The sequence below is a fragment of the Chrysochloris asiatica genome, unplaced genomic scaffold (assembly GCF_000296735.1).
Source record: "Chrysochloris asiatica unplaced genomic scaffold, ChrAsi1.0 scaffold00424, whole genome shotgun sequence".
Classification (NCBI taxonomy): domain Eukaryota; kingdom Metazoa; phylum Chordata; class Mammalia; order Afrosoricida; family Chrysochloridae; genus Chrysochloris; species Chrysochloris asiatica.
Genome location: NW_006408942.1, coordinates 133,916 through 138,770, shown reverse-complemented (window position 1 = coordinate 138,770; position 4,855 = coordinate 133,916).

The following is a 4,855-nucleotide window of genomic DNA, read 5'->3' as shown; positions in this document are numbered from 1 at the left end:
TCCTTGAGGGTTGGCTTCCTCTTTACTTACCAAGCATGATGTTCTTCTCGAGGAATGGGTCCATTCTAGTAACCTGTCCAAACAGGGCTCTCTTCCAAAGCAAAGGATGTGTCCCATGGTGCACATACAGGGTGTGGGGCCAGTTTGGGAAATATGAGGTTTCCTTACTACAGGATTTCTGAATGAATTGACGATCTCTAAGAGGGAATATAACCATGAGTGTTGTCCATGTGTCCCTGGCCACTGCACTTTCTTTAAAATGCCGAGTCACTTGGTGGGAGTTTCATAGGTGTGTTTTTTAAATGTTTTATTGTGAGTTATGCGATAGTTTACATGGGAGAACATTAGTTTTACATTCATTCTTTTGTATACCATTTCATTGTCATGGTTACAATCCCCTCCATGCATCATCAACCAACCAAAGGGTATACCCTGCAAGAGCCTGCCTTCCACCCCCTCCCCCTGGTCTTCAGCACACAGCCCCTCTCCCTCTCTGGCTATAAAGTCTCCAGCTGCTCCATTGCTCCACGTCATCATCTCTGCCTCCATCTCAGGCATCATTGCTTCTCTGGGTAGGATCCCACACTCCGCTTTTCTCTGTTAATGGTCCTAGGAACCTCCGCCCCTAGACTGGAAAATTAATCACTCCCTTCCTTGCTATAAAATATCTACCTTTACATTTCCAACCCTCACAATCAGTCCTGATAACAATTGTTCACTATTGTATCACAAGAGAGCCATCTGCATTTCATTTCATCAGCCCCGCCTAGACAGATTGGATACTACTCATTGGAGATTCTGCCTTCCTCCACGCCTTCTGGATCTAGATTCCCTGTTGAAAGCTTGTAAACCAGTCATTTCTTGCCTTTGTAGCCCCCCGCTCCCCTGCCGCCCCATTTTGGGTAGCCAATGTCCAACTTGCCCATCCCTGTCTACTCTGTGTGGAGGGGGTGGGAATGATCCTTGCTGTAAGGATTTGTTCCCTCTTTTGAGCTACTGCATCCATAGGTGTAGGTCAAGTTCATCAAATTATATCAGATTACTCTTTTTTTCCTCTTCTTTCTTCTTCTGGTTGGGCTCTGATCATCCAGTCATTGAAGCCAGGTCAAGTGGATATTATCTGCAAGTGTGGGTGTTCTTATAGGTGCATTTTGAAAAATGTTGATCTGTGAAAGTCCCACAGACCCCAACTCTGATGAATCAGGAGATCCACCCCTGGGAGTGGGCCAGCCCTCAGTCAGCTGGAAACCATTCTAGTCCAACTATTCCTTCAGGCTAGTTTGGATTTCCCAGGCTAAGTCTGGTCACCTGGGTTGGTAATCCATCCATCTCTGAGGGTGGACATTGGCTGCCCCATGGGAGTCCATGGGCTCTGCTGTGGGACATGGAGTGTGAGTCCTCTTCCATCGTCATGAACCATGAACTTCTCTATGTTGTGCCTCTGTGAGGTTGTGGTATTTGGGTTCACTATGAAGGCCCCCCAAAAGATCTGTCTACTCGGACCCTGTAAATGAACACTTATTTGGAAAAAAGATCTTGAAGGGTGTGATAAAGGTGACACTCTCAGGATCCAGGGTGGGCCCTGGTTCCAAAGACAAGTGTTCTTAGAAGAAAAGGGGACTTCTCCGTGTGCAGAGACAGATCCACTTGTCTTTCTCAAGTGTATTTTCACTTGGCATTGAAATTGTATAAGTCTGCATGAATCCCTTAGAAGCAGCGACTCCAGTTGCATCTGATTCTTCAGATTCCTGGAGAGGGAGACCAGGAACACGTGACATCTTTGGTGCCAAAACCTGGGAGGCTTGAAACTAATCTTCACTGCTTCTTGCTTCTTCTCAAGGTTAGGTATGATTGTAAATAAGGTGGCTGCCCCTTGTATGTCTAGGAAGCATGATTATCTGCTTAAACTGTCTCCCTCTCTAGTGTGTCTCCCGCTTTCCCTTTCTCACTTCACAGTTTTATGGGTCATGGTTCTAGTCCGGGGTCCAGAGACAAAGAGAGGCATTCCTCCTTTTGACCTGGAAGACTGTGTGGTCTTTCTGACCCTGCTTCAGCTGGCCTCAGCTGCTCTCGACCACCATCTCTTTAAATCCTTCACTCTGGAGCTCTGCTGAGCAACCCGCCAGCCTTGCTGAGTGTCTCCTGACCAGGTCCGAGCATCGCTTGTTGCCGCCTGTAGTCACTTGTAGAAAGATGCCTGTGTTTCTAGTTGAAGAATGCTGTACACACCTTTCCTCTTGCTCCATGTTACCACTTTGTCCTGCGGTATGTAACGGAGGGATGACTGGACGTTTTCGAAGGTCTCCCTTACAGAAAGGGTCCCTAGGATCTCAACCCGAATCCAGACATGTTACGAGGGCAGGCCGTCTGGTCAGTCCCCTTGGCCCTATGAAAAGAAGGTTATTGGCAGAAATTTTGGAGGACTGTCTTACTTGGTGGAGTCCTGGTGTGGTGTTGCGGGTTAACACGCTGGACTGCAAAGTCAGTTTGATCCTCAAGGTCAGTGGTTCAAGCTCACCAGCTGCTCCTTGGAAACCCTATACAGGTCATTATGGGTCAGAACCAACTCAATGGCATTTAACAACAACAACATCTTACTTGATGCCCGGTCCAGAAGACTCAACCCATTTACAACCCAAGACATAGTCGTGGGTCGTAAGTTTTGGATGAAAAAGAAGAGTATAGACATCCGAGCCACCTGGAAAACCATGAGCCTAGAAAGACTAGGGTGACTGAAGCAGGGTACACGTGTCTACGCTAGGACCCCTCACCCAGAGTGGCACAGGACAGACATAGATGGGACACTGGTAAATGTTCACACCCTCGCCACTGAGACGAGGGGGACACCTGTGTCAATGGCCAAGTCCCGGGCTGCCAAAAGCCTCCCACTGTAGGGCAGAGTGTGAATGTCCCGCAGGAAAATGATGAGAAATGTCAGGAACACCTGAATCTCTCTTTCTTAGGGGATGCCACCCAGATCCCGGACACTGGAAACAGGGACACGCTATGTCTTTTTCTTTTCCCATAGTGCCCTGGGTCAAAGTGAATCCATCCCGGCCCGGACATCACTGGGTTGCTTGCTGCGGAGCTGGAAAACCATGGCCTTCAGTCTCTGGAATAAGAAATTGTTTTTCTTTTATAACACCACATGGCCTGAGTAAACTCTGGGTGATCAGGAGTCTTGGTCCCCAAATGGGGGTTTACATTTTAACACCATCCTGCAATTAGACCTATTTTGTAGAAGGGAAGGAAACTGTTTAGAGGTTCCATACATCAGGACTTTATGTATTTAATAGATGGCCCACAACTGAAGCTACCCCTGCATAAAGAGAAGACCAGAGGACAACTCAATTAAGTGGGGAACAGAAAAAGGAAAGAAACTGTAAAATGGGCCTATTGCATGCCTACAACATTTACCTCTTATACCTTGTGATGAGCTCCTTTCCCCAGCTATGCTACCCCTGAAAGAAGTCCCCAACCCAGTGGGAGGACTCATGGGAATTCAAGTTCATTTTGGTCTAGCAGATTAACTCTTGATCAAGGAAAAGCTGGATAGCTTTTCACAGGACTCAGGGAAGTTAACTGAACCATCTGATAGACTTACTAAATTGCTCACTAGAAGGGAATTTTCTCTTCTTGTTTCCCACTGTTGCACAGATTTCTATTCGAGTTTTATCAATTCCCAGAACTTGTTCTTTGCCAAAGCCTTCAGTGCACGTTGAACTTCTTCCTTCAGTACCATTGGCTCTTGACATGGTTGGCATCCATTTCTTTTTGGGACAGTGCCTCCGTATATTCCTTCATTCAATACTTTGCCCATTATTGTTGTTGTTAAATGCTGTCTAGTTGATTCCAACTCAGTCAAAACACTGCCTGGTTCTGCACCATCCTCACAACCATTGCTAAGCTTGAGCCCATTACTGCTGCCACTGTGCCAATCCGTCTCACTTGGGGTCTTCCTCTTTATCGTTGACCTTACACTTTACCTAGCATGATGTCCTTCTGCAGGGGCTGGTCCCTCCTGACAATATGTGCCAAATATGGCAGACGAAGTCAGGTCATCCTGGCTTCCAGGGAGTATCTGGCTGAACTTCTTCCAACACAGATTGGTTTGTTCTTCTGGCAGTCCATGGTACTTTTAACATTCTTCTCCAATACTGTAACTCAGATGCATCAGTTCTTCTAGGGTCTTCCTTATTCACTGCCCAGCTTTCACATGAGGTTATTGAAAATACCAGGGCTTGTAGTTGTTGTTGTTAGGTGCCATCGAGTCAGTATCAACTCATAGCGACCTTATGCACAGCAGAACGAAACACTGCCCGATCCTGGGCCAACCTCACCATTGTTGCCATGCTTGAGCCCATTGATGCTGCCATTTGGTCAATCCATCTTGTTGAGGGTCTTCCTCTTTTACTCTGACCCTCCACCTTACCAAACATGATATCCTTCTCCTTGGGTCAGGCATACTTTAGTCCTGAAATTGACATCTTTGCTCTTCAACACTTTAAATAGGTCTTGTACATCAGATTTACCTAATACAATATATTGTTTAATTTCCTGACAGCTGCCTCCATGAGTTAAATGGTTGATCCAAGCAAAATAAAGCCTTTGACAACTTCAACCTTTTCTCCATTTGCATGTATGCTGTTTATTGGACCACTGGCGAGAACCTTTGTTTTCTTTATATTGAGGTGCAACCCATAGTGAAGGCTGTGCTCTTTGATCTTCATCAGTAAGTATTTTATGTCCTCATTGCTTTCAGAAAACAAGGTTGTATCATCTGCACGGTGTAGGTTGTTAACGAGTCTTCTTCCAATCCTGATGCCACATTTTTCTTTATATAATCCACTTTCTC